At 37.8% G+C, this 21965-nt stretch overlaps 1 protein-coding gene and 1 long non-coding RNA gene across 8 annotated transcripts in view; one reads left to right on the top strand and one right to left on the bottom strand.

The window, feature by feature from the left end:
- LOC122439546 overlaps nucleotides 1-16445 on the bottom strand; it is a 160679-nt gene extending 144234 nt beyond the window's left edge. The window contains exons 1-2 of one of the 2 annotated variants that reach the window (XR_006268912.1): nucleotides 15896-16445; nucleotides 12185-12246 (exon numbers count right to left, since the gene is read on the bottom strand). This is a non-coding gene — a long non-coding RNA (uncharacterized LOC122439546). Of the gene's footprint in view, nucleotides 1-12184; nucleotides 12247-12639; nucleotides 12863-15895 lie in introns of those variants that run through there. The other variant, XR_006268913.1, reaches the window with a different exon arrangement.
- The window catches only part of MEF2C (myocyte enhancer factor 2C), a 174527-nt gene continuing 165899 nt past the window's right edge, over nucleotides 13338-21965 (top strand). For 5 of the 6 annotated variants that reach the window (XM_043464689.1, XM_043464690.1, XM_043464687.1 and 2 more), the window contains exon 1: nucleotides 13391-13526. The gene's annotated coding sequence lies outside the window, so the exon portion shown is untranslated. Of the gene's footprint in view, nucleotides 13527-21965 lie in introns of all 6 variants that reach the window. The other variant, XM_043464692.1, reaches the window with a different exon arrangement.

The following is a 21965-nucleotide window of genomic DNA, read 5'->3' on the forward strand; positions in this document are numbered from 1 at the left end:
TCATGGAAGTCTTATGGAAACAGGTGGCATACAAATAGATCAAGAGAATCTCCCAGATAACATAAATTAATTCATTCACTAGTGATGAGGGATTGAAAGTAAGGGTCCATAAGTATTCGAAGCATGTTATTCACTTTCTCGATAATGACTGACTTTATTTTTTCTTCTTAACAATTTTTTTTGGCCATATAAAAGAATAACTTCCAGATTAATGATCACTCAGTATAAGGAACACCGAAGAATTTGCCTTACAAGGTTCTTGATGATAACTGTAGCTGAGAAATCCCAAGACTGAAATTATCACAAGGATATTACAACAAAGACTGGCCCCTTCCACCACTACCCCACTAACCCACAAGTGGCTAGTGAGCACTTGACTATGACCAGTCCAAACTGAGTTAATGCTGTAAGTGTAAAAATGTACACTGACCTTGAAAGACTTACTTACAAAAGAAAATATACTGGTAACCTTTATAGTTATTACCTGTTGAGATAATAATATTTTTTAATATATTGAGCAGCATATGTATATCATTATTTTCACATGTATCTCTGCACTTTATACTGTGGATACTAGAAAGTGACTCAATAGTGTTCATCTAAAGGCATTTTGAAGAATGATTCTTTGAAGTATATCATGCTAGAAAGGAAGGATTAAAATTCAACAGCATGCACTAGCATTTTAATATGATAATCAGATACAAAAATTTTATATAATGAAAATGCATTCTTCCCCAAAATGTATCAATTTTACACCTCCCTTTTTATCTGACTGGCAGAAAGCTTAAGCCTAAAAGTCAAGTTACTCAACTCCAGGCTATTTTGCAGCAGGGACTAGATTTTCTGGTTTAGTTTAATCCTACCCTTTATTTCTTACTTGCCTTAGTTCCATTCTTTACTGTAATCATCTTATTGTTAAGTTATGAAAAAGCTTTTGGAACTAGGAAGAGTTAAATAGCAAATAAGAAAGTGAGTGAGGGACGTCCCTGGTGGTCCAGTAGTTAAGAGTCTTCCTTGCAATGCAGGGGACAAGGGTTCAATCCCTGGTCAGGGAACTAAGATCTCAAAAGCTTTGAAGCAACTAAACCTGCACCACAACTAGAGTCTATGCATTGCAGAGAAAGATCCCATGTGCCACAACTAAGACCTGATGCAGCCAAATAAAATAAATAAATAAATATGGAAGGAAAAAAAAAAGTGAGTGAGCCTCTGACTATGGTATCAGTGAGAGGCCACTCTCCAGAGACAGATGATGTCAGTGGTCCTTCTCCCAGTTACAGGTGTGAGGCAGAATGGATGTTTGGCAATACTGGGCCAGTTCTCACATTTGGTATCATAAACGCAGCGCTGGCCCCATCCAAGGCTGTCCCCCAAGGGTCAGTGAGATAGGCATAATATTCAAAGGGTACAGCAAGTGCTGAAGTCATCTGCAGCTGTGGGTGCTCGCGTGCTGCATACTAAGTCACTTTGGTCATATCTGACTCTTTGCGACCCTTATGGACTGTAGTCCAGTAACTTGGTATCAAACCAGGCAGAGGAAGGAGCCACTACCTGGATACCTAGAAATCAGGCAAGGAGTGGTCATTTCAGATCTGATCATATTCTATAAGACACTACAGTGGGAAGTGAAGAGACAGCATCCAAAGATCCAAGAAGAACTAGCAGAGACCTCGACCTGTAAAGAGAGAAAAGGGGATAACTTCTGTAACCATGAAGCCAGGAGGGTCCCTTGGGGCTAGGTTCAGAGTCAGGGCCTCCAGGATCCAGCAGACTACAGAGATTTGAGCTGGGAATGAGCAGTGAGGCTAGCAGCTGTTGTTGGGCACCAGATGTACCCACTGAGGGAGAAACAGTCAAAGGCTCTAAATATGCTTCCTATTGTCGTTGGGTTTGGTCCAGGCACCAACGGGCTTGGGTACAGGTGGGAGCCAGTACATTCAGCTCAATCTTGCTCAGGCACGCGCAGGGCAAGGAAGGCAGATGGTGGCGGTGCCTCTCTTTATAAAGAGGAGGAATTACACTGGTGCTTATGCAACTCTTATTCCAAAATTAATGTTTCAAGGATATTTAAGCTGCCTAGAAAAAAAACATTTCAGAGCTTCCCAAATCTATGAAAAAGCCACTGCTTCCTGTTAATCCCTATTCCTCTCCAAGAAAAATGCTTATAATATTATTTAATAGTATTATAGAACCAGACTAACATGGTAGAATCTTAAGGTTGCAGGAAAAGCACATCACATGTGGAATGTTATGCAACCTTAAGAGTCCTTATAAGTACATTTTAAAGAAATAAATAAGAATTAGTAATAATTTTCTAAGATAGACAGAGATAGAATAGGATACAGAAAAGATCATGGCTATATAAAAATCAGGACCATCCAACTGGCACAGATTACCAGAAAACAAGAAAGAAATATTCAGTTGTACTATTGACATCGTCTTGTCTGTTTTCTTAAACAGTTTTAAAGGATTTAGCACACAAATAACAGGTTTTTATTTCAGAAAATCAAATTAATTAAATGTCAAAAAGTAGTACACAATTGACCACCACAAAAAAAAAAAAAAAAAGAAACAGAAAAAATCTCAGGATCTGATCAACAATAAATGACCTGTTAACTCAAAAATGTATTATTTCTATATCATTTCTAGGAAAATTTGAAAAAAAAAATGGATCAAGACCCCACTGCTTCATCAATTCTTTTTTTTTAAAAAAGAAGAATGAGTTCAAAAGATAGAACTAAGTGTGAATGTCACAAAGTAGATGTAGGCCATCTCAGATTGGCTGCTATGTTCATAGACAAAGCTGCCTATCTGTACACCTTGAGACCCTACGTGTAAATCTATGGCTGATTCATATCAATGTATGACAAAACCCACTGAAATGTTGTGAAGTAATTAGCCTCCAACTAATAAAAAAAGAAAAAAAAAAAGTCTATGCATGTTTGTTACCCAGTGAATATTCCTGTAATACACACAGGCACAGACTCAGACACCTTCCTTAGTTCAAGAGCAACTCCAGGGGGGTCTTCCTCACACTGAGAGAGGAGGGGTGAGTTTCTGGTACAACAGCAACAAATAATATCATAATATTTCCAGCCCATACATTGGATGCCCACCTTGTCATGGATCTGTGAAATACAGACACATCCTGGCAAAAATTCTAAGACAACTGAGTTGTCACAAAGTGACAAGAGTATAAATTGACACGGACGGGCTTTTCTAGTGCTCACTACTAAGTAGGAGTAAAACCAAAATATATCCCCCAACATATCAGAAATAATATACACATTCTACTTAGTCTCAAGGGATAAAAACTTTTATAACTTTTGAAAACTCAAAATATGTGACAACCTGCCACTGATTTAAAATACATTACAGTAACAAGTGACAACATATGTACAAAGCCCACTGCAGCTCTGGGTTCATCGTCACACACAAAGGTTATTTCTAAACAGGTCAGAGTCAAGCTTTGGCTGATGGGGGTTGATGGCAGAACAAGGTCTCAGATGAGCCAAAGCTATGCGTAATCCAAAACTCATTGATATTTAAATCTGGAATAGGTTTTTGAACTTCCATTTGAACATGTTGTGAGAACATGAGATTCCTGTTACTTTATACACGCTCAATCTTATAAAATGTTTGCCTTGTATGGTGAAGATATTTTGCTGAGGTCTTAACGAGCATGGCACATCACTCTGTGTGGTGAGGGTGGAGGAGGGTTACTCACAAGCCTTCTGCAAGTCCATTACCGCTTAGACACGTCCCTCAGATAGAAATGGCTTCCCCGGGGGGAACAATGGTAAAGAATCCACCTGCCAATGCAGGAGACACATGAGATGTGGGTTCAATCCGTGTCAGGAAGATCCCCTGGAACGGAAAGTGGCAACCCACTCCAGTATTCTTGCCTGGAAAACCCCATGGAGAGAGGAGCCTGGCAGGACACAGTCCATGGGGTCGCAAAGAGTTGGACATGACTGTGGCAGCCCGCACACACACAGTTAGAAGTAGGGCCTGACTGGGAAGTTGTAGCAAACGAGGGAGAAGCAGAAACATGGCCTCTGGACTTGGGGATAAGTATTCCTCCAAACACATACCCCAGAGCACTTCCCGTTTACTAAGTATTATTACGATGTATTGTAACTGGATATTTCGTTCCTTGTATCTTCCACGAAGTTGCAAGATTTTTAAGAAAAGTGAAGGTGAAAGTCGCTCAGTCATGTCCGACTCTTTGCGACCCCATGGACTATATGATCTATGGAATTCTCCAGGCCAGAATACTGGAGTGGGTAGCCCTTCCCTTCTCCAGGGGATCTTCCCAACCCACAAATCAAACCCAGGCCTCCCACATTGCAGGCAGATTGTTTACCAGCTGAGCCACAAGGAAAATGCAAGAATAATGGAGTGGGTAGACTATTCCTTCTCCAGCGGATCTTCCTGACCCAGGAATCAAACCGGGATCTCCTGCATCGCAGGCAGATTCTTTACCAACTGAGCTATGAGGGAAGCCCTTTTAAGAAAAACCATATGATTTTGCAATAACTAAAAATCCACAAAAAGGTGCAAAGAACTATCCCGTGCTTGTGGATGTACCCTTCCCTAGCCCCTGTCCCCAGGGGTTAAAATCTCGCATAACCACAACAGCTGCGACCCTATGAACTATAGCCCACCAGGCTCCTCTGTCCATGGGATTTTCTGGGCAAGAATACTGAAGTGGGTTGCCATTCCTTTATCCAGGGGATCTTCCCTACTCAGGAATAGAACCCAGGTCTCCCATACTGCAGGCAGACTCTTTACCGTCTGAGCTACCAGAGAAGACCAACTGCAATAGTAGAACCAGGTAATTAACATTGCTACAATCCACAAAGCATATTCAGATTTTATCAGTTATATATGCACTTATTTGTGTGTATGTGTGTGTGCGTGTGTAGCTATATGTAACTTTATCACACGTGTAGCTTTGAGTAACCACTACCACAATCAAGATACTACACTGCAATCACCACAGATTCCCAGTGCTGCCCTTTCACTTCCATACCCACTCCCTCCTCTGCCCTCTCACCCCTGGCAACCATTAATCTGTCCTCCATCTCTACAATTATGTTTTTATTAACTGTTATATTAATGAAAGCAAGTAGTAATTATCTGCTTAACATAAACTCTTCATTCAACACAAGTTCCTTGAGGTTCATCCAAGTTGTTGCCCTTAACAGTGGTTGATCACTCATTATTGCTAAGTAATAGTCCACACTATGGATAGATCACTGTCCATTTAACCATTCATCTATTATGGATATTTAGGTATTTCCAGTTTGGGGCTATTAACTAATAAAGTTGTTATGAATATCCATGTACAAGTTTTAGGGTGAAAACAAATGGCAAGATTTTTAAGGGGATAGGTTGAATCGTATTCCTCACTGGATCTCCCACACTTTATACAATACATAGTAGGCACTCAAAATATTTGCTGAAGGAATGAATAAAAGGACCACAAAATTGCTTCTAAATGGCAGGAAATAAAACAGGGCTCATCTTATGGAAAAAGCATAATTAATTGGCAGGGAAAATGTCAGCAAGAGATCCTGGAGGTTGCACTGGCAGTTTAAAAACTTCAGCAGTGTTCCAAAGTACACACACGGGCATACTTCAATTCCAACATTTTTCACTTTGCTTTAAATACTGAGCTTCATGTTAAGATAGTGTTTGAATTAATAGTGAAAGTCACTCAGTCGTGTCTGACTCTTTGCGACCCCATGGACTACACAGTTCACAGAATTCTCTAGGACAGAATACTGGAGTGGGCAGCCTTTCCCTTCTCCAGGGGATCTCCCCAACCCAGGGATCGAACCCAGGTCTCCCGCATTGCAGGCAGATTCTTTACCAGTTGAGCCACAAGGGAAGCCCTTGAATTAATAAGCTATGGTTAAACTTTTTTAGACAAACAATTTAAAGAAACAATTGCAGAGACTTCCTATCCAGCCAAGATGGACTAAGAAGGGCTGGATGTACCCTCCTTCCTAAAACAACAACAACCATCAAATTCTGATAAAATACATGGAACAATGATTCTTAAGACACCGGACATCAGGGAATGAAGAACAGTGATCTCTGAGAGATGAGAAGCCAAAGAGGTGAATCTCATGATTGCCCTGCTTACTGTCTTGAGGGTTTCTTAGAAGTGGCACAGAGAGGGTAACTCAAGGGACACAAACCCCCAAATTGAGGACATAGAACTGAAGGCATTGAAGAACAAGGTGGCTGCAGTTCTCAGGTCAGAGCACATGGGCAGAGAGCTGCTGCATAGAGAATGCTCTCCTAAAATCTGCAGAGTCCCACTCGGGATTTTAGCAGAGTATTGATCTGGGCAAATGTGTGAGGACACTACCCAACGCTGGCTATTCCTTAGCTCTAAGGAATAAATGGATCTGAGCAATGATCAATACCTGCTAACATCTCACATAGAGAACCAATAGCTTTTGCTCAGCCTTCTCCAAATGAACCTGGTCAAGTTCCTAGTTTTAATTACCAACTAAGAGGAAAGACATGGGACAGAGGATCTTATAAACAACTCCAAAGGAATGCATCAGCAAATACACACTATGGAAAGCTCTACAAGCACTATTCAGTTTTCTCAACAAATAAGGAAAAATAAATAGATGGTCGGGGAGGGGGGGAGATCTACACATTAAAAGAGAAGAGAAATATCAACCAATTGCAATATATGGATCTTATATGTATTCTGTTTCAAACAGTAAAAAGTAATTATAAAAATTCTTGAGACAACAGAGAAAATCTGAATATTGATTGTACCTACTTGATAACAATAAGAAATATTGACTTTTTCTGTGTGGTTTAGTTTTTAGATGTGGTTCATTTTCTCAGTTTAAAAAAAAAGTTCTAATCTTTTAAAGCTAGCTACTGAAAAATTAAAGGATGAAATGATGTCATGTCTGGCACTGGCTTCAAAATAATTTGGGATGGGATGAGAGGTGGTAATAGGGATATGAGGAAACAAAGATGCCTATGAGACAATAGTTCGTGAAGGTAGGTATAATTGTATGCAAGTTTATACCCTTCCCTCTACTTTAAATACATCTGGAACCTTCATATAACAAACTAGATAAATAAACTTGAAAACACACCAAAAAAATACACAGTTGAGGTTGGTGACTAAGGGCTCAGAGGTCACAGTCCAAATGAAAACAATTTCTCAGACACAGAGATATCAGAGATGACATCTCACAAGGACACTGAAGACTGATTTGTCGGATCTCCTCACTGGAGGATCATGTCGTCTCTACACAGACAGAACACTGGCTTTTAAGCAAGGATAGGCCTTCTCTCTGAAGACCTAACAGCATACAAGTGGTTGACTACCTAATCTAAGACACCAAAGACCTCAAAGGAGACCAGAAAACTGGGTCTATAAATGTGGTTGTTACTTCCTGTTCTTTTAATAAGGGGAGGTGTTATGAGAAGTCTACTAGAGCATGTGACTGCCATCCTCCCCACAGCATCCTTGCAACACAGCTCATTCCATTCAGTTTGGCCATTCCCGTGTTTACTGTTTGCTTAACAACTGCACTTGCTGCTCACGCTTTGTAGTTTCTGGGTTCTGAGGTGAGAGGAAAGGAATCTTTGGAGATGTCCAAAATTCTTTTCTCAAGTCAAACAATTTGTTCGAGAGAATGTATTATCTAGAAACTATTTTTCTTTCATTCATTTTTTTGACAGTAGTAAGGATACTTTGAGTAGCTTGTCCAAGGTTTTCTGCCAAAAGAAATCTCTCTCCTTTACCTTATCTGAATCCCACCCTCCAAAAGGATACGCTCAGTTCCAATAAATGGAACTCCTAAGAGGATGAGTGCTATATCTTCTGTTTTAAAACAATTCCTCACAGTCAGTATCCTACAAATAACCAATATGCTACATATATGCAAGAAATGAGGTGGTTTACTGATTTTTTTTAAATCAATGTAATTTTTAATTCTTAGTATTTTAGGTAATCATTCTGTCTATAACACCACTGTACTAGTACTATTTTTAAAACATCATCATGCATCCTGATTTTCATTTTCACTAAATGTCTGAAAAGGCCCTGCAAGTGGATTTAAAACCTGATGTGTGCTTTGGGAGCGAAATCAACTCTGTGGGATTAAGACCAGTGAGGATTGTGTAGGTTGGTTACATTTTGGGAAGTATATGCAAGGATGTATGGCAGAAATTGTAAGTGAATTCTTCAAAGCAAATGGAGAAAGGGAAAGATATACCCAACTGAATACAGAGCTCCAAACAAAAGCAAGGAGAGATAAGAAGGCCTTCTTAAGTAAACAATGCAGAGAAATAGAGGAAAACAACATAATGGGCAAGACTAGAGATCTCTTTAAGAAAATTAGAGAAACCACGGGAACATTTCATGCAAAGATGGGCACAGTAAAGGACAGAAACAACATAGATCACAGAAGCAGAAGAGATTAAGAAGAGATTGGCAAGAATGCATGGAAGAACTATATAAGAAAGGTCTTAATGATCCGGATAATCATGATGGGTGATCACTCACCTAGAGCCAGACATCCTGGAGTGTGAAGTCAAGTGGGCCTGAGGAAGCATTACTACCAGCAAAGATAGTAGAGGTGATGGAATTCCAGCTGTGCTGTTTCAAATCCTAAAAGGTGATGCTGTGAAAGTGCCGTGCTCGATATGCCAGCAAATTTGGAAAACAGCAGTGGCCACAGGACTGGAAAAGGTCAGTTTTCATTCCAATCCCAAAGAAGGGCGATGCCAAAGAATGTTCAAACTATCATACAACTGTGCATACAATTTCACACGCTAGCAAGGTAATGTTCAAAATCCCTAATGGTAGGCTTCAGTAATACATGAGCCAAGAACTTTCAGATGTACAAGCTGGATTTAGAAAAGGCAGAGGATCCAGAGATCAAATTGCTAGGATCATTGAAAAAGCAAGAGAGTTCCAGAAAAACATCTACTTCTGCTTTATTAACTATGCCAAAGCCTTTGACTGCGTGGATCACAAAAACTGGAAAATTCTTAAAGAGGTGGGAATACCAGACCATCTTACCTGCCTCCTGAGAAACCTGCATGCAGGTCAAAAAGCAACAGTCAGAACCAGACATGGAACCACAGACTGGTTCACAATTGGAAAAGGAGTACATTAAGGCTGTATATGGTCACCCCGCTTATTAAACTAACATGCAGAGTACATCATGTAAAATGCCAGGCTGGTAGAATCACAAGGTGAAATCAAGACTGCCAGGAGAAATATCAGTAACCTCAGATATACAGATAACACTCTAATGGCAGAAAGAGAAGAAGAACTAAAGAGCCTCTTGATGAAGGTGAAAGAGAGAGTGAAAAAGCTGATTTAAAACTCAACATTCAAAAAACTAAGATCAGGGCATCCAGTTCCATCATTTCATGGCAAATAGATGGGGAAAAAATGGAAACAGTAACAGACTTCATTTTCTCAGGCTCCAAAATTACTGCAGAAGGTGACTGCAGCCATGAAATTAAAAGATGCTTGCTCCTTGGAAGGAAAGTTATGACAAGTCTAGATACTGTACTAAAAGCAGAAATATCACTTTGCCAACAAAGGTCTGTATAGTCAAAGTTGTGGTTTTTCTAGAAGTCATGTATGGATGTAAAGAAGGACCATAAGTAAGGCTGAGCACTGAAGAATTGATGCTTTTGAACTGTGGTGAAGAAGAAGACTCTTGAGAGTTCCTTGGACAGCAAAGAGATCAAACCAGTCAATGCTAAAGGAAATCAACTCTGAATATTAATCTGAAGGACTGAGGCTGAAGCTGAAACTCCAATATTTTGGCCACCAAATGTGAAGTGTTGACCCACTGGAAAAGACCCTGATGCTGGGAAGGATTGAAGACAGGAGGAGAAGGGAGCGACAGAGGATGAGATGGTGGATGGCATCATTGACTCTATGGACATGAGTTTGAGCAAACTCTGGGAGATAGTAAAGGGCAAGGAAGCCTGGCGTGCTGCAGTCCATGGGTTCGCAAAGAATCGGACAGGACTGAGCAACTGAACAACATTTAGAACTTTCATTAAAGTGTTTTCTTTTTAGACATAGTCTTGTCTACCATAGCCATTTTAAAAGCTGCTACCCAAAGCTTAGAAAACAATGTTATAATGTCTTCCCATCAATATTATTAAAGACATTTATCTCTGGAAAAATTATAAAAATTTCACTACAATGATAATTCAAAGAGTAAAGCAAATATAAAAATGACATTATATGATAGAATACCAAAGGATTAAAAAGGTTTAAAAATTCTTTGCAAGAGGGTATTTTAATTTCTGATTAAGCAAAATATAGTACAGTAGCCACTAGTCACATATGGCCTATCTAAATTTAAAGTAATTAAAGTTACATAAAACCTAAAATTCAGCTTCTCCTTTGCACAAGCCATGTTTCAAGTGCTCAACAGACACATACCGCCGTCGGTGACCATACTGGACAGTGCAAATAGAGAACACGACCATCATCACAGAAAGTTTCTACTGAATAATGATGGTCTTTGTTAGAGAGACCACTACTGATGAACTGATGTGCACAGACCAATTTATTTCTGTTAAGTCATTTTTCCTCTGGTATAGGAGGTTAAATTAAACCTCTCAAATTTAAATGATTTTCCTGGAAAATCCATATTATAATGTAACTGGTTAAAGTTGTGCCATAAGCACTGCAGAGTAGATTTTCTTTTTCCTCTTGCGACACGAAGAATGGAATTTTTTAAAATTCCATTTCCTCAAGATAAGGAATTACAACATTAGCTAGTTTTCCCTTTCAATTTGCATTTTTCTTCCTTTATAACGATCTGCTCTAACCCTGCTCTGCTTCAAGGTTTACCCAGCGATAGCCTGACCTGCGTTTTGTGGCAAGGCGTTCCTAGTTGATGGATAGCACAGTATTTCAGGCCTCCAACTCCACACTAGGGAAGTTCAGAACCAGCATTAAACAAAAACCTCACAGCCTAGCCAGGTCTTCCGACCAGGTGAAGGGTTTGTCTAATTTAGTGGAGAAAAATGTTAGTGAGATCATCTCTGTTACTCATGCTTAGCAGTGAACCATGTGGCAGAGCAAAGACAGAAATATAACAGTAACAAAAGTAAATACAAACAATATGAAAAACTCCCAAATCACAGGGCTAAACCAGCTGCATTTAAACATAACTCCTGAAAACCTTGAGAAAAGTAATACATCTGTGTTTAAAAGACTGGTTAAACCATGTAGTTGATCCACGTGGTAAGAAAGGAGGTCTGTAATTAAATGAACATACTTTTAAGTATTTTCATCAAAAAGTAAAGTGTAATGAATAATCACTTAGTATTAAAAATAGTTTGATTTTAAAAGTACAAAGGTCATATATGAAAAACATAATAAAGTCCAGGTAAAGAAATACTTGATAGAATAATCCAATTATTTTAGAAATGAATCTTTCACCAGAACAGCACGTTGTTGTGAAACTAAATTTCCATAGAAGATTCCATAGTTCCTAAAAAATTACTTAGCACCTTGAAATTAGCCACAGAATATACCTCAGCCTGGGGGCAAAAAAAAAGAAAGAATAAAAATGCTATGCCAACCTCCCAAACCATTCTGCAAACAGAGTTTTGTATTTTGGAAATTACACTTGCTTTCAAGATTCTTTGGGTCATTTAAATACTTAACATCTCTTTGTTCCCTTGCACACTTCCCAAGCAAGTCCGAAACCAAATAAACTGCTACAAATGTTTACCAACAAAATACCAATTTTCCAAGTCATTTTTCTTAATTTTTAAAACTTAAGAAGTTTTATTACAATTAGGTAACTACTCCTGGCACAAGGCCTCTGAAATACTGTCTCTCAGACACTAATGGGTCTTTGAAAAGTTGGAAACTCTCAATTCATTAGGACTTTGAGTAGCTGTTTTGTACCTAAGAATGAGAACTGATGGAGAGGTTGTGACTAAACACATAATTTTATGAAATATGATCAAAACATAATGGTTTTGTTATGATGCACATAACAATCAAGAACCTGTTTCTTTTTAGCAAGCTCCTAAAAAGTGCCTTCCATATAATTATTAAATAAAAACACTCACTTATTCAGTACTCAGCTAAGCTTTTAAACTCTGAATAAGAGAAGTACACAGTGAGAGAGGTACTTACATGGTTTCCTTGGATACTGGATGATGCCATTCAGGTCTATGTTTTTATCTGAAAGTGGTGCCCTGTGGAGAAATGAGGCTTGGTGAGTGGCTGTTTATACATAGTAAGTAAATAAGAACTTTGTTTATTTTACAAAGCACTTTTGATTTTGACCTAGATTTATTTTTCTCATCACACCCAACCCTTGTAAACAGCAATAATACAGTAGAACAGGTACTTTGCACAATTCTTTTTAACACCACTGAAGGAATCATAATTATTAAAGCAGAAACTCTGAATGCCATGGCTAAGCACATTACTCCTTGGGCTGCTTTATATATCTTGACTACTATATTGATGTCAGATGTATCAATGAACACTGCCTGCCTCTCTCTTTTACTTCAAAAAGAATTGTTCTTGAAGCATCAATAAAGAAGTTAATCTAAAAAATTCACATAAAGGATAAATGTCCTTACCGTAGTCAAAGAGTAAGAGAACTCTAGCTTTAGCCGACTCCTAAACACTTCAGGGTTTCCTTAGCTGCCATTTTAAATATTGTCGTGGGATCCTTGAGTCCCAATCGTTTAAGTGCTACGAGTATACAATTTGGACATTCAGTCTCTCAGAACATGCTTTCTAATTTTGGTAGCATGATTAATCCCTCCTATGTGATGAGTTTTAACCGTCTAATATTTCTTTGGATCAAAAAGAACAAATGAGCTACAGCGAAGAATGGCAACTAACTTGAACGCTTCACGCGATTTAATAACCCGAAATGAAGTAAGTGTGTGCTAGGTTTCCATTAAAAAGTTTCCAGCCACAATTAATTGAACAAAAACTCGTCTTGTTCCAAGATTATTCTTGGAAATGTAATTTTGAAGTCTATGCGAAATAAGGAAACTTACTTTTTACCATATGAAAGCAATCTCATTTTTTCAGGAATGATTTTGGATAGACTTCCGATTTGACATTTTCCATCTGAACGAGCAGCGAAGGGGCTCGGAGGCGGGGGAGGGGAGGGCAGCAGCTCTGTGTTCTTTTGCCAGCTCTGACAAAGGTCTGGTTGTCAGTGATACCTTTACAGCTAAATTTACCCCGGAGTGACAGAAACAGGTGCTCCTCGGCCTGCCAGACACTTGTGCACAGGGATCACGCATCTTACGGCCTGACGATCAAGGGGGGAAAGCCTGGGTCTTCATAGAAAAGGAGAGCAGGCAACGCAGCCCAAACTGGGGGGTTTCTCTTCAAAGCCAGCTGGTCTGGCTTTATTCTACAGGAATTTTTTTACCTGTCAGAGTTTGGACAACAAAGCCCTCAGCAGGTGCTGACGGGTACAACTTCCTGGAGAAGCAGAAAGGCGCTGGTGAGTTTCAATTGCCAAAATGTATTTTTTTAATCTCTAAAAGTTCATTTTGTTATCTTGGAAGAGGCACTGCTGAGGTACCTACGTTCAGAAAGCTGATGAGACCATTGGAATCAGAGCCAACTAACCCAACAGTGGGTTTTCCTGGCGTAGAAAGTAGGGCTGTTACCATTTGACAGTTTTTTAGAGGAAAGAACAAAGTTTTTTTTTAAGAAAATACTTTATATTTTTAATGTTGTTCTCGCTCACTACTCTCTTCAGTATCTGAAAGATGAAGAATTAATTATATATATGATAGGAGACTATTCAAATAAATACATAAATATCATTTCGACGCCTTTTAATCTAATTCTGTCATAATCTATTCATTCTAAATAAAATGTTATTTTTCAATAACTCTCCAAACTAAAATGTGAAATGGTACATGCTCTTTTCAAAAGTTTCATGGGCTAGAATATTTTATGTGTGCATGTGACAGGAATATGATTAGAGAGAATATGAAATTAATTTTATTTTTAATAAATCTTTAAAACATGTATTGCACAGAATATTTAACAAATAGGAATGGCAACATTTTCTCATTACAAAGAGTTTCTTTAGAGGAACGTCTTCAGAATAAACAATACACTACTAAAGCATGTTTTTACGTCACTGATTTCCAAAATTAGCACTTTTATATACTTGGTATTTTTACTTTATGAATTCAAAAGTTTAGGCAAAAATATTTTTTTCAGAATAGGATCTTAATTAATGCAAAATATGGAAAAATGAGACCACATGTTAGGACATATTTTTAAAAAGTGATTCTATTTCAAGGACTCATTCTTTTAACTATGCTTCACAGCATTTCTCTACAAATTGTTGTATTATAGCAAATTGAAAACATTTATTTAAGCAAGTAAGGAGCTTAAAGCTAGGGACTATACATAGTAAACATATGAAACCACTTTAATAACCAAATTCCATATTTGCAAGCAACATGGACTAATGAATGTAAAAGATGCACAGCATACATTTATCAAGAATGCTATAAATTATTATGCATAAAATCAATTTTCTGGGCTGTGGGGGGTAGAACTGGTGGTGCTTAAGAAGAGAAATGCTCCTACCAGTATAAATTAATACTATAAGACAACTGTTTTACTCTGATGATCCCATAAATAATTTTCAATCTATATGCTTAACACATTCTCACACAGTGGGACAATAACAAGGTCTGATATTTTTAAATGACCACTATATCTAAAACAATTTTCAGGTCAATGATGACACAGGTATGTCACAAATTTATATGTATCATTCTCTTTCAAATTAATTTAATTGCTGTTTAATTATGAAATATGTGTGGTTTAAAAAATTACCAGAAATTATTCACCCCACCAAAAAAAACCTAATGTTTTTAAAACAGTCTTATCTACATTTTAATGAAACAATATTTTGCAATCTCAAAACTCAGATATGATTTTCATTATAAATGATTACATGTAGAATGTGGTTCAGAAAAGTAAAGTGCATTTTATTTTTTAAAAAATTCATGTATTTATTGCGGTTTCAAACTGCTCTTTTTATGTAATATTTTATCAACTTCATCATATTGATTTTGGCACCTGAGTAACCATGGTCACTGAAAATTTTAGATAACTTCCTTAGCCTCTTAAAGAATGAATATGCACTCCATGTATTTGATAATTTTTTTTTATCTGGTCTGTTAAATACTATATTTGAAAGAAAGGACTCAATTTGAAAGATGACTACTGCAAAACTGAACATATATTTTTAAGTCAACTTCAGAATTGTATTTATTAAATTTTTATATGCAATACAATTGGCTATAATTATAATAATACTTGTCATTAACACCAAGTATAAGCAATACAAAAACTTCTTCCAAATTATTTTCTATGACTTTAGTGAATTATTTAAGTGTGACTGAACCTATGAGAAACATTGTTAGGTACAGCCCAAATATTTCTACATAACTAAAATTTATCTTTTTAACCCTGCCCTAAATTATTGGCTTAATCTAAAATTCTATGATAAATTCTTTTAATTATGAGAAAAAGTTTTAACTCCTAGTTCAACATTCAACTACATGTTTGTCCTTTCTGATAAACCTTCAACTTTCATGTCAGAAAAATACCTATGCCAACCCCCCACAATGTATGGGGATGGTTTCTTTTAATCAGTCTTAGTCAGAAACTTGGCTTAAAGTTGCAATGACTCATATATGCCCTAAAACTTTAATTTTAAAATACATGTACTTTAAGCATTATTTGCAATATATCTTTGTATCTTAAGGACAGTTTTTAGTGGAGAAAAAATAATTATTTTCCCCTTTCAGAAAGACATTTGAAAAACATTTTGTTTACCTTATATGGTCATAGGGAAAATCTTGGTTCTCCAGGCAAATAACTTCAATAAGTCATATTCCGAATATCAATATATTTAATTACAGGACAAAGAAGTTTCCAGCTAAAATGGTTTACTTGTAAGTATTTAAAGAAACAAAAATACTTTGGCAGCTTTATATGTATCTCCTCATTGACCAGCCACCTGACTGACAGCTGTCAACTGTCTGTGGGCCAAATGTAACCCAGTAAAGATAAAAATTACATATTACTCATCCCTGTTGATCATACCTGGTGCCAGTAGGTTTTCCAATAGGAATAACTAGACTGTAGATATAAAGAAGTAAAAGAGGAATCATTTTAATTGCTTACCATGGCTCCTTTGTCACTAACTTGTTCCCCCTTCTTTTTCTTATTTATTCCACTTCTCTCAATGGCCAAGTATCACATCCACAAAGAGTTCATTTCCTTAAGGAGACTTCAGATGTATGTAACAAGTATGTGTCCATGAATAAACTGAGCTGTGAGGTAATAATGGCCATGCATATCTTTCAATCAAATCTTCTTTTAAGCCCATGAAATCTTTGAAAGAGTCTTTGAAGCTTCCAACTACTCATTTTAAAGAAAATGAAACAGAAGCACAAAAATGAAATTCATCCAAGGTCACCAACCTGAGGATGTAGATGTAGACTTGAGTCTGTCTCATAACTTCATATCCACTGATTTTTGTTTTCTTCTGTTAGACTTAAACATGTGGACTGTCAAACTATAAGTTAAAAAAGTATACATGAAAAATTAATGTGACTTACTTTCCTTTGAAGAATGATTTTCAGTTACCAAATTTAATACCTTACTAGAGAGATACAGTTTTATCAGAGCATAGTAAAATGTAATTTAATAAAATAGCATAAATACATTAAGATATCTATGGTATAAATTTTTTAGATTCTCTTTATTATTTAAAATGATTTCTAAACTGAAAATATTTATGGTGCTTATGAAATAGCAGAAGTAAAATATAATCAATGGCAGCATAAATGTTGAGAAGATGAATGTAGAAATGAAAAGTTCAGGTTGAAAATTTCTTATATATTAGGGGATAATTAAAAATACCAAATATACCAAAGTATAAGCATATGTATAATAGAATACTCAAAAGAAGAATATATTAAACGGTTCATATAGCTGGCTCAACAACTGACTAGATGGTGTGTGTGTGTGTGTGTGTTAATTACTAAACTTCTCTGGACCCAAGAGGCCTCATCAGCAAGTGTTTTCTAACAGCTAAGAAATTCTATAACTCAATAATCCTGTATTAACATGAGTGTTTTGTATTTATTCATCTAATTATATTAATAAAAAGTCATAATGCTATGAGTTTTTTATAATACTGCACAATACACTGATTCAAGGACATGGGGATACAGTCAAATGTTTTCTGACCCTTCAGAATAGAAATTGTTTAGAATATATCTACCATGTTCTAAATGTAAAATAATTTATGTTAACCCTGGGCTTTGGAGAAATATTTGCCTTTGAGAAGTGTCTGCTTTAAAATCCAAACATGGAAATGAAATTTTTTAAAAAGGAGTTGGTGGGGGGGGAACTTAAAACATTGTTATCAGATATGGGAGGAAACTGGACAGGGTTTCCCTGCAAGGAATTAGTCTAAAATAATCTCCAACAGCTCTATGATATCATTTAGCAACTAAATTATATATCTAAATTTACAAATGAATTTGCTTATTCTATTACATTTAGTCCAAATCAACATTAGTCATTAATCAGCAAACCATTTAACAATATGCAATAACAGTATGCAAATCAATTGCAAGCAAAATAATCAGTAAATAATATCCATTCCTAAGAACTGGGAAAGACAGGGATGTCAAAGCAAAATATGCAAAATCACAAGACTTTCAAATAAATTCAATCATTCCCCTGCATCTCAAAGGGCTGTTAGTGAGGGTGAATGATTTGTCCCTCGTCTGCCTTTGAAGGATCATAAATGTTTTCTCTGTAGAGCTGAAGACTGTTGTCCACCAGAGCAGAAGCAGGCAGCTGAGCTGTCTCTCACTGCTTAGTAATTTTGTCACTGGAATGGATGAGACTCTTTGCTGGGCTATGTGTAAATCGCAGGAAAGGAAGTTTTAGTTTTTAAACAGAAGGGGTTTCCTCTGCTGCACATCCCAAAAGGATTCTAGGCCATATTGGTGGGTTCCTGTCAGCAATGGCTTGCCCTGCCCTCTCCCTATTGCTGTGAGTAGCCCACAATGTCAGCATTCCAAATAATTAAAACAACAGTATTAACCTATGAAATCAGCAGACAAAACAAAATCACTCTGTAATACACTACTGTTCAGTTGGCTATATTTTTCCAACTTGGGTACCCTGGTAACAAAACATGCAAGGTCTTACCCAGGGATGATATTATCACACATAGCTTTGAATTTTTCAGTGTATTCTATAGGCCTGAATTGACACAAAGGACTTAATGTTCATTTAACATTTACAGTATTATAAAATAGGACACTTTTTTTCCTATTCTTTTTTTTTAATTGAAGTATAGTTGACTTACAATGTTCTGTTAGTTAAAAGTGTATAGCAAAGTGATTCAGTTATAAATACATATATATATATATATATATACATATATTCTTTGAAGAAGAATCTGAAAGATTCTTTTCCATTATAGGTTATAACAAGATACTGAATATAGTTCCCTGTGCTATACAATAGGGAGACTTTTTTTTAATGGAAAAAAAAAATGTAAGCCAGCACGTGAATATGTCTGTTTGTCAGAAAAACACTGGTACAAGAAACAGGCGTGGTAGAGGCCCCCCTATCTGAAGTGTTAAAAATATCTGTGTCCAAGAGAGGCTAATGGCAGCAGCTGGGTATGAAGAGAGGTTAAAAGCCTGGGAATGTGGATCCCTGTGTGGCCTCGGAAGCCCATGTTGTGAAGGGTTCTCCTGATGGCTCGGCACAGAGGTAATTAGGAGGAAGTAAGGGACATTTGTACTGATTGAAAGCTTCTTTCAGGAAAAGTCACATTTCTTAATGTGATCAAGAACACCGCTGGCCCTGGGTGTAGGGAATCTGGGTTCATAGCAGCTGGTGGTCACAGAAGCAGGCGTGTGTTTGCCAGCCAGTTGTCACTAAAGGTAGAGGTTCCTGGAGCCAGAGCTCATTTTACCGGTTTTGCTGAGATTCTGGGATCCCAGGAACATACTCCACCCAAGGAAAATAAGCACTTCCCCTTCGATAAGTTAAGATGAAGAAGTGTACAGAAACGTAGGACAATAGGTCCACACATGGCTCAACCAGTTTTCTAACTATCATGGGTAGAATACATGTGGCATGTTTTTTTTGTTTGTTTATAATATGAACCAAGACAGGTGACGGAAAAAATCTGTACCATTTTGAACTCTCATTTTTACTATTTTGAAAGGCATTCATTAACTTAAAAGTTTCATAAAACTTGTTAAGAGAAGTTGGGAGGCCAGGAATGAATAATGGAGAAAAGGTAAGGTTATGGGATTAGGACTTCACAGATTTTATGTTCACCCCTACATTCAAGCAGTCCCTGGAGAAGGAAATGGCAACCCACTCCAATATTCTTGCCTGGAAAATTTCATGGACAGAGGAGCCTGACGGGCTACAGCTCATGGGGTCACAAAGAGTCAGAAGCGACTAAGCACGCATGCACATTCAAGCAGTAGCTTGCAAACAAAATGTACATAAGAGATACTGGAGGAGCTAGTCAAAATGCTGATTCCTGTGATTGAGGCCCAGTGGGCCTGAGGTGGGGCCCAGAAATCTGGGCATTCTGCTAAGCTGTTCTCTGCACTAAATTGTTCAGTCCTTACCACAGCTTTCTCTTCTTAATGAGGGTCAATTCTCCTGCTCTATGGTAGCAAGAAAACTAGAACTTAGGGATCTCAAGATCCAAATGATCAAAGTGAACATATGGAAACAGGTACAGATGTTACACGCCCATTGCTATTTACTATCTGATATAATTGTGCTTAAGTAGTTTAATTATTTTTATGTGCATTGGCAAATGATGAAATTTACCATACTAGTGAATACGCCAAAAGTCATTCTCAAGCTCTACTTAAGTTTCAGGCACCTGATAGTATAGCTTGAAATATGAAAAATGGCTTGAACTGACTCTTCAGGAAGTCATAAACAACAGCACAGACAGTGGTTATTATGAATGTGTAGACACAGACATTCACGTTTTGGAATACTCAGTTAATCATCACTGACCTAGGAAGTTGAAGAGGTTACAGCCTAGCTATGATGTAAGGAAACCACAGGCTTTATTCTCCCGTGTCTGAGTCATTTTTGTTGCCATAGGCTACACAAACTAGAACCTCACAGCTACGTAACAGTGAGGTGAGGACACGTGGATGGATGAACACAAATCCTTCACAAATACCAGATAAACAAGATAAGCATGTGATTTATTTGCTGTGAGTTAATCATCATTGTAATCAAAGAGCAATTACAGTGATTAATAAAAATAATCATAGAAATTCTTCTATGACCATATTGCCTATAGTATACATCACAGGTTGTTTAGGAAATGAGCAGCTTGGTTAGCATTATTTTATTTTGGAGTGATTCAGATAAATAGAAAATATTATTAATGAAATCCTATGGTTCTGAAACAAAAAAATGTAGTTTTCCAAAGCAATGAAAAAAATCTGATTAATAGCCAGCCATGGTAGGGTGTTTTACGGAGTTTATAACTGAAGACAAAAAATCAACAACTGAAAATAAAAAGATAGAGCAGAAAAGATGAAGGAAAGGCAAAACGAAAGTAAGAAAGGGAAGGAAATTAAAAAGTTGGGAGTATATTGATTGGCTATTTAGCCATTTTTAAAGGGGCCAAAAGGAACACAAAAACTGTGGAATGTTTGTTACTGCCCCACTTTAAGTAGCGTTAAAATCTTTTACTTAAAATATTTCCTTTCTGAATAAAGTGATCTGATTTGATATAGATGCTCCATATTTACAGGTTTAGCGCTATACAAGCTTGAGAAATATTGAATTTATGTGCCCCACCTCTGCACATAGGAAGAGGCTTTATCCGGGATTTCGCAGAGGAAAGGGCAGAGTGCATTTTCCCCTCCAACCTTGTACCTCTCCCCAGCCCTACCAAATTCATCCTTTCATCCAGGAAGCAACATTGTTCTTAACACAGGGTTCTTATACCTCCTTCAAGATGTTTCTGGAAGAATAATCGCTAATTACAGCTCTGGGAGCTGTTGGAGTGGGAACAAAAGAGAGTGCGCCCAGGGTGAGACCAAGAACGACAGAGGAGGCTGTGGTCGCAGCACACGCAGCGCCCGTGTGCAGAGAGGGGACAGAAGAGGCGACCAGAACTGCAGGACCCAGACAGCGCTGGGTTTTTATTTTAAATAGTAAGCAGACAAATTCTCAAGCATCAGGATATTCTGCTGACAGAGAACGTGTTTTTCAATTCGCACCTTTTCGAAAACAGTAGCATTTCTTCCTCAAGTGAGAGCCAGGCTGCCCCTGACCTGCACCCAGGACACGTCTCTGTCAGCAAACAAACGGGAGATGTATTCAGTCTCCTCCCCGAAACATCTCCAGACCAACGCGGCAGGGCATCTGTGGAACCTCAGGCATCACAGATACTCCTTTGGATTTTGAACCCTTCGCAGAAAACTCTGGAAGAGAAGTTCATTGAAAGGAGTAGCAACGCGTTGTTACTGCGTCACTGAGGGAGTGGGTTTGGAGTGCCAGCCCCTCGGGCAGAACACAAGCCGGGAGCATCCCGGGGGCTTCTGCGGAAAGGAGAGGACCTCGTGGGTCACATCAGGGAGAGCCGTGAGGGGACAGGGGCGCTCAGCAAAGGGCTGTTATTGATTTGAAGCATGGCTGCTGGGTGAGCGGAGCATGTCAGAGGGCAGAGGAGGACAGGCTGAAGGGGAGTGGAGGGAAGCAGGGAGACAGAGACAAGTCTCAGCCGCCTCACCTACTGCCTCCACCACGCAGAGAGTATTGATCGGAAAGGACTTAAAAACTCAGCTTGAACAGGAAGCATATCTATAATAAA

This window comes from Cervus canadensis, chromosome 4 (genome assembly GCF_019320065.1).
Source record: "Cervus canadensis isolate Bull #8, Minnesota chromosome 4, ASM1932006v1, whole genome shotgun sequence".
Classification (NCBI taxonomy): Eukaryota; Metazoa; Chordata; class Mammalia; order Artiodactyla; family Cervidae; genus Cervus; species Cervus canadensis.